This window comes from Epinephelus moara, chromosome 24, assembly GCF_006386435.1.
Source record: "Epinephelus moara isolate mb chromosome 24, YSFRI_EMoa_1.0, whole genome shotgun sequence".
NCBI classification, from domain to species: domain Eukaryota; kingdom Metazoa; phylum Chordata; class Actinopteri; order Perciformes; family Serranidae; genus Epinephelus; species Epinephelus moara.
In genome coordinates, this window is record NC_065529.1 from 30,881,178 (window position 1) to 30,894,863 (window position 13,686).

General features: G+C 41.9%; 1 protein-coding gene across 3 annotated transcripts in view; it reads right to left on the bottom strand.

Moving 5' to 3' along the window:
* The window catches only part of foxj3 (forkhead box J3), a 96,213-nt gene extending 84,452 nt beyond the window's left edge, over positions 1–11,761 (bottom strand). For 2 of the 3 annotated variants that reach the window (XM_050037561.1, XM_050037562.1), the window contains exon 1: positions 11,503–11,761. The gene's annotated coding sequence lies outside the window, so the exon portion shown is untranslated. The remainder of the gene's footprint in view (positions 1–11,502) is intronic. The other variant, XM_050037560.1, reaches the window with a different exon arrangement.
* Positions 11,762–13,686: the final 1,925 nt, after the last annotated feature.

Below are 13,686 nucleotides of genomic sequence, written 5' to 3' on the forward strand. Positions count from 1 at the left end.
GTGCATCATGTGCCATGAGTCACTACGAAAGAGAAGGGAAGAGAGACCTACACCGAACATGCTGCTGACCTGACCTGCATTGTTCCTCTCGGACCACAGACCACTCTTTAGTAAAATAGCACTAAGCCTGGATGACCTGCAAACTATGGAGGATAAAGGTCATCCCGAGAAAAAGGTAATGTGTGAAAAGTTTAACTTATTTATATCCTGTACATATCTTCTTACAATAAAAATCAACAAACACATTCTGCTGCTACGAACAGTCTCAATTTTGCAGTTTGAAAAGCATTTATTGCATCATATCGCCAAGGAAAATCCTACTCAGTCCACTCTGACTCATGCTCAGCAGAGGAATAAAATAAAGAGAAATTAAAAATGAGAACTTGGATATTATTTTTGTTTCAAGACTTTCAGATCCATATTCTCAGAAACTTGCATTTTTAGGGTGAGGATAGATACAATTATAGATCATAGAAAACAACTCCATTACCATGAGAATACTTGAACATATAGGATTTAATAAATAAATAAGGAACAAGTGATTATTGCGAAATAGGGCACAGCGGGGTGGATTCAAGGCCTCAACTCAAAGCAGGGGGTTGCTGGCTCCTTGCATATTGTCATACTTATTCTAAATTATTTTTGACACACTCCTCTAACATTTAAAAAAACAGCCCAGCAGAGATACCAATAAAGGGTAAGGTCTCTTTTTACAAACAAACTGTATCACAAATTAATCTGCAAACAAATGAGCAAACCTATTACGTGCAGGGTGAGGTGACTGTCAAGCCACAACCTAATGTGCAAAAAATACCTCTTTTTTTTTTTTTTTTTTTTTTCTTTGCAGGGGTTGCACTGTCACCTAGATAGTGACGGTGGAGGTTGGGGCCGTGTTGATGTCATAGAAAACCGACTGTCACCACAACAACGCAAAACTACAATCAAACGGGTAAATCCCTCAAACACAGATGAAACTTGACATGAAACACATTTTATTCATTTCTGTAATGTTGGAGATCAAAAAAAGTTTAATTTTCTTATTAACTTGTACATCTTTTTCTGTTATATGTCAAGATAAACCTGCTGTATGAGTAAAGGACTGCATTCAAATATTGTCAAATCCTTGATCCATTTTAAATCACCTTGCTAGATGCAGTAAATTATTGTGGCATGTTTGTGTGTTTTAAGTCAATCTGTTGCCTTTTTCAGTCTGGTTTTGTTGTCGAAGCTGTCTTCATTAATGCACAGTATTTCATGCATTAAAGGAATCCGGCAAATTGGACAATGCTGTGATTTATGAACCAAGTGGCCACAGTGTTTATTGTTGCTCAACAGATAAGGGAAAAAGTGAGACACGTCAAATTATTTTTAATCTATATTTTAGGTTGATGTGACAATCGTCTGAGTGTCACTGGACATTTTCACTTATCGGCTGTCTGTCTAATGCAATCCTACATCCTCCAAAATATTCATAAACTTGAATCAACACCTTTCTTCGACAGTTTCAACACAAACTTGTGACGGAGATTTCAGCTGGCTGAGAAAACGCCTGGGAACCAAATTCCGACCACATGATATCAAAAGATAATCACTTGGATAAACAGCTATCACAAGAGCCGTCACAGTTTAAATAATGATAAACAAATGCATCTTTTATGATACACAAATGCCTTTTCAACATTAAAACCTTCATGAAGGTAGGACTTATTATTGCAAGATTTGTTTAAGCTGTACCTAATGCCATGTACTGGCGACAGATGATTCAAGTCAAAAGGTACCGAAGTAGCCACTGCCTTTTGCAACTATATTATATCAAGTTGTATTCAGCAGGGTTGGACATTAGCGCCAGCCACCAGCCAAATGCTGGCAAAATATGCAAGTGGCTGCTAGATTTGCTTTACTCACCAGCCAAAAAAACAATGGTGATCTATTGAGTGGCAGATTTTGGAATCCACCGGCCACCGTGGCAGGAGGACAAAAAAAAGGTAATTTCCAACCCTGATTAAATTTTTAGTTGTTTTTGTAACATACAATGGGACACCTAATGTCACTTTGTGTGTTCATTGTGCAGCTGTGTGTGTGTGTTTGACCTCTACTTGAAATGCATTTAAAAACGCAACGGCAAAATTCATTGATGCAGCTCGTTTGAGCCATAAAATTGATTTGCATGATGCCCCGTGACTGAAAAGCATATGTGTGGTCCTGTGGGGAATAATGTGTGGTGCCGTAGTGAATTTTTGGGTGTGACCACATTTTGTGCTGGAGCCAATAACTATAAATAAAAAAGTTAACTGGCACCAGTATCACCAGTGTTGATCTGTAGCCCTGCCTCTCGTTTCAGTAGTAATATTCTAGCAAACCACACGACCAGCACATACAAGGACATGCTTTTGTAGCAGATTGAGTGCATATAGAAAATATAGGTGACAATGTAGGTATGCTATTGGACTGAGAATTTTCATGCTTGGGCTTTACAAAGGCACAGGGAGGATTTCACTCAAAGCAAAACGTCTGATAAAACAAAAAGGGAAATCAAAATGCGAGAGAGCGGTGGTCAGAGTGGTTCACCACTGGGACCTCTTAAAAAGAAGCAAAAACATGACAAAATTCATTGGAGAACAGACAAGATAAAAAAAAAAATAAAAAAAAGGGGTTTCAAAAAGGCAGTCATTTCGGATGACTAAATAGGGATTATCAGGCATAAACCCAAGCAGCAATCAGCATTAACCAAAGACTTGATAATTTGTTCCTCTCCAATTATAGTCACTTTTGTCAGAGCATCATTCTGACTTTCCTTGACTGGACTCGCACAAAAAGGCAGATATCAGAGCAATGGGAGCTGCCTGCAGAACTTAGCAGGAGTGTGTCCACGCTGTACAGTGCACATTAAGTCATTAAAGTCCCCATGCTCACAGTCCCTCCCTAACCCCCCACTGTACACACCAGTAACCCCCCCCCCCCTTCCCCCCAGCACTATGCCTTTCAGACCAAACGCTGCTCTGTCTTCTGCATCTTAATAAGAGGAGGGAAACTAGAGGGAAGTGAAGGCATGGCAGTCTTTTAGAGGAAGCCGAATAAATGACTGAACACACACCCTGGGGCGGGCATGCCGGGGGGTTTCCAGGAGGTCGGAGCGAGCGGGGCCAATCGTGTCAAGACGAAGGCGGCAGACTAAAACAAAACTGACATATCAAAGCAGCCAAGCCTTGTAGAAGGGAAAAGAGCAGCCAAGACACCGCATTCAGCTGCACAGCTTGTTTCTGCTTCAATGAGAGACAACACGACCAAAAAACGGCAATTAGCGATTAAAGTGGAAATTCCATCTGCTGCAAAGCGGCATCTTTTTCCAATCAAAAACCAGCTCAAACCATCAGAGTGATCCTGTGGCCTTTGATCCCACCCTTGTTTTCTTTTCAGAGGTAGGCAAACTATAAGCCAGGCATTTGGGAGACTGCGTCTGTACCCAAATGTTTTTACCTCCCATCCTAATCCATATAATATTTAAGAGCAACTGTTCAAACTTTACCTTGCCAGTAAAGCCAAAAGTCTAACATTACTAAAACAAACTGACTAGGCCTTGAGGCGACTTTCACTGATTCATGTAGATAAATGCTTTGTCTACATGTAGAGACCATAATCTCTGACAACATGGATAAACTGGGAATGTGCAATATAAAAGCACACAGATATTGCAGGATTATGAGAGCACTTATAAATGAGTTATATTTTTAAATTATCTTGATGAGAGCCTGTGTGGCCTTAAACTCAGTTTGCTTCTAATGAGATATCAACTGTTTACTACATATCTTCTTTCCTTGTGATAATGAAGGGATTCCTCTGAGGTCGCTGACATGCTGACACAGCCTTTAGGTGCTTAAATCCAAAAATGGGTGCATTAAGTGCATTTTAATTGACTTATATTTACCCACTGTATTGTCTTGCAAATAAAAAAGATCTTCTGGCACTCCTAGAAGACTTAAAAAGTAGGTCACTCAGTCTCCTGTGAGTCATAGATTTTGGCAGGGGACCAAGCAGAGCAGGTATGGGAGAGACAGAGCTAGAGCTGAGAGGAGCCTAATGGTATACTGATACCATTTCATTAGTATTATAAAAGATAATCAAGTTTACTTACAACTCTGTGCATTTTGTGGTGCAGTGTAATATGAAGCAAAATTGGATGCAGAAGTTGAGGGAATTAAAACCAGAAAACTGGAGTGTTACACACTTAACTGCATCATAAATTTACACACACAAATTTATAATGTAGTCAGGCCTCCTGAGGAACATTTAAGCCTCGTAATGGCATGCAAACTCCTCCACAGTCTTTACATCCCACCATATACATTTCCCTCAGTAAAGCAGATTTCTCAGATTGCAGGTGCAGTCTTGTTTCTCTCCAAAGCCGAGGCCCCGGGCTGTCCTCCCTGGGCTGTCCTCCCAGGGCCGCAGCACCTTGGCAGAGTGGCTGACTTGTGGGGTCAGATCTGGGCATGAGATTTCCAAACAGTTACTTTTTGAAGGCGGTGACTCAGCCTGGTCAGAGCCATCAGTCACACAGCCACCTAGAGACGACCACATTTTGAGCTGGCACTGATGTGCACGTCTCAGGCCCTGTGACCAACACACAGATACTTTCTTAATTACATTGGGCAACTGGCACAAACCACGTCGCCTCAGCCATTGAGCCCCTCCTCCAGCTAACCTCTCCGCCCTCTCATTCATCCACCCTGAGGGAGAGGCATGCAGGCCAGAGGAAGTATGACTCATCTGAGTAACAAGATGCATTCTTCTGAATTCTCTACAGACGTGTTGTTTGCTAAGTGAAGAGCACAGGAGAATATGGCGCAGAGAGAGATAAAGAAAAAGAAGTGAGGACACAAAATGAAACAACAATCAAGAGTCTGACTACGTGTGAGAGGAAGAAAGAGGGATGGGGTGGGAATGATGGGGCAAGAGCGAGTCATCATTTGTGTGGGTTTCCTGGTCCACGCAGATCAACATTTCCTCCAACTCCACCGAGAGAATCCTTGGCTTCTGTTAGGGGTTTTCTGAATCACAGATGGAGACTCCAAGTACTACATCTAAGGCTAATCCATCAGGTTTCATGCAAAGAAAAAAAGGCGATAAATGACGACAACAGAGGGGTTCTGACGTGCAATAGTGCTGAGCCTGCAGACGACAATGAGGCATGAGACAGACGCATGAAGAAAAAGTGTTAAATCATCAGGTCAAACAGATCCACCGCAGCTCCTTCCCAACCAACACCACATCTGCAAAACTTGGCACTCGCCCCTACAGATCATGAGCCTCACACACCACATCACACACAGTCTCCAACTTCTACATGAATGCTATTTCTGGACCGGCCCACATTAACATTGTCTGAAATCACAAAACAAATAGAGAAGCTTCACACAGCCTTCAGGTCTGATCAACAAGGCTGTTGAAATGCGCCCTGTCTTGTGATTTGATGATAAATTATCCGTCTCCCACCAGTTTACTGTCAGCACAGGGTGAGCTCGAGTGAGGTGGGAGTAAACTACGTCCTCAAGACTCCACTATTTAACCCTACTAAGCAGGCTTAGGACTGTGAACTTAATTAAACCTGACCCTCTCTGACTTTCCTCTCTGAGTCTGCAGATAGACATTCAAACACATGACAAATTCGCCACTGTTACTACACTGCTGTGCGGTGAACACATACAGTGCACAGCATTAAGCCAATAAACCAATGAGGGCAGAGATAATTGCAATTCTCATTGCACACTTCCTTTACGAATACTAATACTTCTGCAGTAAACATGCAAGTAGCTACTACAGAAGAGATTATCCCACAAAACATCAGTGACCAACTTCAAAAGTTGAACTGAGGTCTCTCTCAGAGAACTTGGCTGTAAATCTGTGGCTGACAAGAAAACCCTCCTACCTCTTTAAATCAAAAGTAGATATCTAAAGTTCTAGTGAACTGTTCACAACTTCCAGCGCTGTTTATCTATGCTCATATGCATGCGCCTACAGCCACAGTGCAGTGAGATTATCATATTATCAATCAAATCTGATTTATGGCAGACTCTACACTTTTCATTGTCAGTATCATCTCTAAATTGCCACGAGATGTTAGCAGCCAACAGAAGCTGAAGTTAACATTTGGAAATATAATGTCATTAAGGTGTCATGTCTCTATGGGACTTTTAGAACGGGAGCTGTTGTCCCCATTTGTATGGTCTGTCATAAATAACAGCTCTGTGGCTGCTGATCTGCAGACAAAGCTGCGTTGTTTAGCCAGTTGTTGGTGCTAGCATTTTTAGTTTCACATTTTCCCCGTTCAAAACTGACAGAAAGCCCCATCTCCTCTATATTAAAACTATCTCTAGGTACTGTGCCGTCTCACCTGGAAGTGAATTTTGTATCTGCCACAGGAGCCACTGTAATGATTAAAACAGATCCCAAATACTATGATGAAAGCCCCGTTCTTATTACTAAAGCTGTGTCAGCTTAGTGAGCTTCTCTTCCTGCACACAGCTCGAAAGTCTCCTAAGAGTGTGAATCATACAAGCATATCAATTGCTTTCACTGAGTAAAGAACAAAAAAGCTTAAGAGAAATACACTGATACTGACGGCCTATCAAAACTCAAGGACAAAACATACGATATGATGAATTATCAAATCCGTCACAGTGTTGAAAAGTCAAGCCAGTCGCGTTCATTTAGGACTTGGTTATTCACTGGCACCCGAGTACGTAAAATCTCAAATGACACAGCAGTGCATTTACTCTGAAATCTTTTGTCTTACATGTCATTAAGCACCACATTAACTCCCCTTTAATGGAGGGGATTTGTAAGCCCTGATTTCGTTTGCACATTTAGTGCAGTGAAACCACCTAACACATATTCTATTTTTATATAAACAATTCTGTTCATGTACCTCATCCAGTTCCTAGACTTGAACTTAATGCAGAGATAAGATCAAACCGAACATTCATAAAAGACTTGCCACAAAATTTATTAGTCTTTTTGCTACCACAAGGCTTGAATGAGTCACAGAAACCGCCATGCACTACAAGAGCCGCCAAATCCCCACCAACCCCCACCCCCACCCTTTTCTCCTACACTTTCTAAACTTACCCAGCAAGCTCTGGTGTGGGTAGTTACAGTAGTTCCCCTGTAGAAAGAAGGGCCCTGATTAGTCAGACTGGGGAAATAAATGGCTAAAGACTTGCAGATAAAACATGTATCCGAGCAAATGTGCCTATAATATTAGGCAGTGAACCAGCTGAATTAAACATCACATGCTTCCCTCACTGATTCATGTCCACATCCAACTCCAACCCAGGACGTGAATTGGAGCACATAGGACTAGTTCACTGACAGATTCAACTCAATAAGACTAGGAGAAGGGGGGGTGGGATGAGGAGAACTAGGCAGTGTATTGCTGGATGAATAAAAAATGAAAGTGTAGTGCTTCAGTAAATTCGCTCTCTCCATCCCGTGAGGAGGGTGGGTGGTGAAGGGGTGGGGGTGACGGTGGAGTAGAGGCTTGTTTGAAAACTGAACCAGTGCTGCATTCCCACATCCACCCGTATCCAGCGAGGGGCTCTTTAAAAATTCATTAATTTACAGCAAAAATAGATTAAAGCACCCAGCTGAGCAAAACTCAAAATTTGGCTCCTGAATAACATTAATGATAAAACAACTCCCTCAAGCCCGGTGGGGTTTTGCCTGAAGAAAGAGTACTGGCTTTTTTCACCTTACAGCACCTTGAGAATAATTTATTTTCAATCATTGCTAAAATAATGCATTTCTAATTGTCATTTTTAATTACGCTTTTCTTCAGATGGAAAAAAAAAGGAGCCGAGCAAAAACCTGCACAAACTAATTAAAATCCATCCAAGGATCTGCCATTCCCATGATGCCATGCCAATGTCATTCTATTCACCATTTGATATCTCAGCTACAGAGACTCAATGACAGCTGCTCCAGGCCCCAAAAAACGCCTAGAACTGCAGTTACAGTAATTGCTCTGGCCAGCACTAAATGAGGTTCACTTAAGTGCAATTATCCCCCTCTGATCTCTCACATAAAGAGACTTCTTTAACATGGAGAAGTGGGCTCACACAATGTGACTGCAAACAAGATTCAAATTGGAATCAGGGAGGCATTTCCAGCAGATGAATGGCTTCATAGCTCATCTGCATTCTAGTGATGCACGGCGTTGCTAATGAAGACTGCCAGTCCCTTCTCACCAACACGGCTTCCATGAGAGCAAAACTTCACACTGGATATATAACCAGAGTACAGGGAGGAATTTCTAACAAAACTGTCCAGTCATTTGGCCCGAGCCGCATTAGAGGACGACCTAGCCTCCACGCAGAGTAAGCAGCTGTTAAAAAGAAAAGGAAGATCCTGGTGTTTTCGCCCAATCCAAGGTGAAAAATGCACCGAAAGACAAGATTATGGGAGATGAGATGAAAAGAAAGAAACTCCAAGCTAAAATAACTTCACATTGCAGAGCAGAGAGGAATTGAAACAAGCCAACTTTGGATTGAGACCAAAAATAAGTCATTGTAAAAAAGAAAAAAATACTAAACAGAGGCCTTTGACCAACAGCATCACCACTACACCATGCCAGAAAAATATATCAGACATCCTCATGAATAAATTGCCATCTGCCAATCGCATAACACAATAGGTTTTCAGCCGGAGGGGTAAGATGTGGCGGTCTAATAGGGGTTGCTACAGAGAGTACCTGTTGGGTGCAGTCCAACAACACAGGGTGGTAGGGAGGGGGGCTGTGATGGGCATTCATGTTGCCACAGGCTCAACTACCACCAGGAGTCTGATAACTGCATCTCACGGATGGCCATTTGAATAATCACTTCAACAAGGGGAGAAATTAAAAAGCCTCTCAGTGAGACGGGGCTAGGCACAAGGCCACATACTGAATTCCAAATGAGGAGCTGGTATTTAAAAAGTAGAAACCTGTTCTAAATTCACTCTATACTTGCTTGCTGACCCTTGACATCTGTCCAAATTAGCCCCATATCATGTCACTATTTTATTAAATCTATTAAATTATACACTATCACCTTGCAGATGATGACAAAGTAATTTTTCTTCAGAGATGATAGAAGAATGTGCTATCGGCGCCACACACACACACACACACACACACACACACACACACACAAAACACAGGAAGACCTTGGAGGAGAACTGTAGGTGTCGTGTTTTTAAACCATTAGGCAATAGACTTCTCAAAGACCACTGCAGGCTAAAACCACCATTAAAGAGAAGCGACATCACATCCTCCTATTCACACTTTTAAATGGTTACTGTGAGAATAAACAGATGTGTAATCTTCTCTATACTTTCTTCGCAACTGTTCAATCCATTCATCGAAACCTTGAGGTTGTTTTTAAAAAAGGGATCCATAAAAAGTCACTAACTCTGCTCAATTTGATTTGGTGTAAAATAGCGAATAACAACTACTAAAAAGGCTTATAAATCACCAAAAACATGCATAAACAGGAGCCTCTAAGTCTGAGCCTGCACAACATCTCCAGTCATGAGCAAAACTTAATAACCACATTGCTTAGGCTATAAAGGAACAGAATTTGATGGATGCTATAGTAGAGCTCTAAGGAACAGCTACTACAATGTGTGCCGTGATTCATATTTCTGCACGCAATCTGTAAAAAAAGGATGCATCGGCAACACTCTAGGTCTATTCTTTAACAGCCGGCAAGCAAACAACAGCAAAATGCCACTTCCGCTGTCTATGCCAACTATTCCACTGCTCGGTTTCACATAACTGTTTCATTTGACACAAGTTATCCCTTGTAAAAACATCGCTCTTTGTAAAACAAATTAATTACATAAATGGCATCAAGGATTCATGCTGCCAATTGCCATACACTGCACATGAAGCCTCTCAGAGAGCATCAGAAAGTACAGCAGAGGGACGATTCACAGAAAAAGACAGAGTGGCAAATGTTTGTACTAATTTCTAGACAATCTGATAAATGAGGCTGATCTGGCTCTGCTTACCTGAATGGAGTAACATAAAAACTCAGACACCATGTGTCTTTCTACAGCTGCATGCACAGATAGCCTCGATCTAGACAGCTCGCTGTAGGCCTGCTATTTAAAGGATGGGTGATTAAGAAGCAAACCAGGTCTGACCTTTGATTGCGGGTGCTGACTAATGCTATGGGCATTTTGTTAGTTGAAGCAGAAGGTCTGGCAGGGTTGGGATATTCGGGGGGAATTTATAATGTTTTCTTTTAGTCATAAATTCAACCTTTTTTATGCTGGCTTTCTGACAAAATAAACTCGGGAGCTTGGGACTATAAGATGAGCAGCAAATAATTTGCACCTCATTGCACCTCAGTCGTTAAAATAACAACGTGACTTCATTGATAAAACTTGCACAAGTTGACATCGGGGCAAATTAAGAGTTCAGTCATCCATCCTCTAATAAAGGCCGTCAGGATAAAGCAAGGGCACCGTTTTGTATACAGCTGCACGCAAATGCCACAGCTGTTTAGTTTAAAGTCGTAGCATTAACTAATCAGTGTCTGCCCTGTGCGATCACACACACCAACTGGTGAAACATCAAAGCGAAGGGAGGCATGCCCTGAGAAATGTCTTGCACACAGGTCCAAATATTTAACTGCAACACCGTCTGTGCCATCTCAGGGCAATCCACAAGGGTATACCACCACCAGAGGCAAAGACACAGTCCCGAGATCAAATTCAGTCGCATTAAATTCACCTGAAACACGCTTTGCACTTGTTGATTGTCCGGCCACATGACAAACCTGCGCCTTCCCACAAAGATCGACTAGTTTTACATACGAGGATCATTATTTTTCTTGAGGAATTTACCAGCCGCCTGCGAAACAGACGATTGACAGACGAGAAAACACACTGCAACAGCTGTGAGTCAAATACCATCAGAGCATGCAGGAAAGCCAAATGACACTGGGTTTATACACACTCACACACTTCATGCAGGACACACAACGTCTCACATACCAAACAGCTAGCTAACGATAGCTGTTGGAGGGCTGGGATAGGTCATTATATCCACCTAATGCGAGGAAAACGCACACACACACCTAGTCCTGGCCCAGGAGAGAGCCCCGACAACGCTCAGCTAAAGTTAGCTGGCTACCAAAACTGGCTAGCTAGCTGTCAAAGTTGCCCTGTCAGTTGTCACCGGTTGCACGGCGGTGCTAGCAGGCTAACGCAGGAGCTGTCAACTTGGAGAGTTACAGCAACACGGCCGGGGTGTACTAACACTGACCACAGGGAAACACTGACTGGCTCTCTGAGGAAAAAGGTGTCCCCCGCACGCCCCGCCACAGCGAGCGGAAAGCTGTGTGCCAAGGCCTGTTCACCGGGCTCAATCCCCAGAACTTCAGTGCAGCTCACTTCCCCGTTAAAGTCGTCCATTTCGTGGGCCTTAGTTCAACTTCCATGCCCGTGTAGCTCACTTACTCTGGGTGAAAGCTGCTGTGACGGTGGCTCTCTGTAATCCTGACGGTAGTTTCAGAGTAACTGCCCCCTCCCCTTCCTTCCACCTCCTCTTCTCCAGCTAGCGGGGGCTCCCCAGGAGTGTCCTGTGCTCTTGACGTTATCGTCCTGTGCAAAGAAGCGCCGTAGCCGTTGCTTCGCCGGTGTGCTCGCGGTGCCGTGGCGTCCCTCTACAGCTTCTCTCCACCTTCTCCCGTTCGCCTTTCTCTCGGCGGCCGAGCCAACATCCGGGACTCTCCCCCGTTTGGGTTAAGTGCCCGGAACTACTTTCACATTCGACGACGCACATGAAGGTTTTCGCTCTCTCCCTCTCACCACCCCTGCCGCCACAGAAACTAGCGCGCGGTCAAACGCACAAGCCCGCAGTGGAAACAGCAGCGGGTACACCCACACACGAGCCTGCCTATCAGTTATTGATTAGTAAATCAGCTTTATTCACGGAGTGAATATAACTTGAAGTCCCCTACCTTAAATATAACGTTAGCCTAATAAATAAAGAAGTTTAAAAAAAAAAAAAAAAATCAAGCAAGACAGGAGCACAGAATAAAAGCAGAAAATAGTGGAAGATAGTCCACGTGGGCGCCACTGTCTCATAAGTCACCATTTATAAAAGGTTAAAACGTTATAATGAACAGCTTTATCACAGCTTAATTAATAATTTTATCTTTCCACTTGCAAGCCAAGCTATTAATAAGAAAACTTTAGGGTTGCCAGGTTTGCCAGGTTGTGAAAAATCTCTCTGAGTGGTGTGTATGCCCTCTATTTGGTGATACTGCATAATGATAATATCACATGATGGCACTCTTTTAATTCATACTTGTGTGCTTCACAATTTCTAATAAGCCTGATTTAAGTCTGCAGTTATATATGTTAATACGTTGTTAAATAAATGGATTTTGTTCCAGGTTTGCTGCCAGTAAGTGGAAGTCGTCCATTAGAGGGTTTTCCTAATTAATTAAAAAGCTACAAAAAAAAAGACTACATGCTCATTTCAGGGGGATTTTATTTAACAACCTGGCAACCTAAAAGTTGTTCTCATTAATGGATGATAATTAATTTAGCATTAGTGAACGATTAAGGCCCATTAGTTGCAACTTACAAACTATTTGTACGTGGTATCTTAAAGTGGTAACAATAAGAAAATAAAGCATACAGACGCTGGTGGAGCTATAAAAGATTTTAGTCCATGAGCCTACATTTTTTTACTTGAATAAGTTTTTTGAGAAATAGAATAAGGTTGGACATGGACAGCACATAGGCCTACAGGGGCGTAGCTAAGCCTTATCTCACCACCTCAAAACAATTGCAGTTGGCCCCATTTTTATATTATATATTGTATATAAGTCTTCTGTATGAGCACTTGACTCCACCAGAGACAGAATACATAGGTTACTACACACAAGACTATCGAACCATTATAGTTGCAGACCACTCCTGAAAAAATAACAGACTCTACTCTCTAAACTTAATCATTTATTAATCATTTTCAGTACAGTAGTGTGTCCCAGAGTTCCCTACATACGCCATGGTCTAAATGCTGTTTCAGATTGCAGTGGTGAAATACTGAACTCATTCATTAGTTCTTTTTGCATGGTCTAAAAGTAGTCCCATTTAAGAATAGCTTGTATTGCACTTAAAAACTCCACTATGTCTAATTCTTCATTGTACATTGTGTAAAATGCACTTAAGGCTCCTGAATAAATCTCTAAATTCACATAAAAAAACAAGGACATGATCTCAGTGTTCTCAATTGTATGTAAAGCCCTGATCCTCAGTTGTCTGTGAGCTCACATTGACCCTGTCATAATTTTCTTTTCTTACCTCCTGTTATAGGGCAACAGGTTATATTATATATTTGTTATATTTGAATTAATGTATCTTTTTTTTTATTATGATACATGATATGTAAAGAATATAGTTACTGTAAAGGATGATTCACTTGCCCCCAACCAATTGTTTTAGGAGTTCTTATGATAAAGTGTTGAAACATGTAATTGTTGAGGCCTTAGAAGAGCACTCTGTGGTTTTACTATCTATAGGTCCTTTAATTGTACTCAAGGGCCTAAAGCTTCCATGTGTAGGCTTGTAATATAGGCAGTCAGAAAAGCATCTAGTGGAAAACAGTGACTCTGAAAAAATGTTAATGTA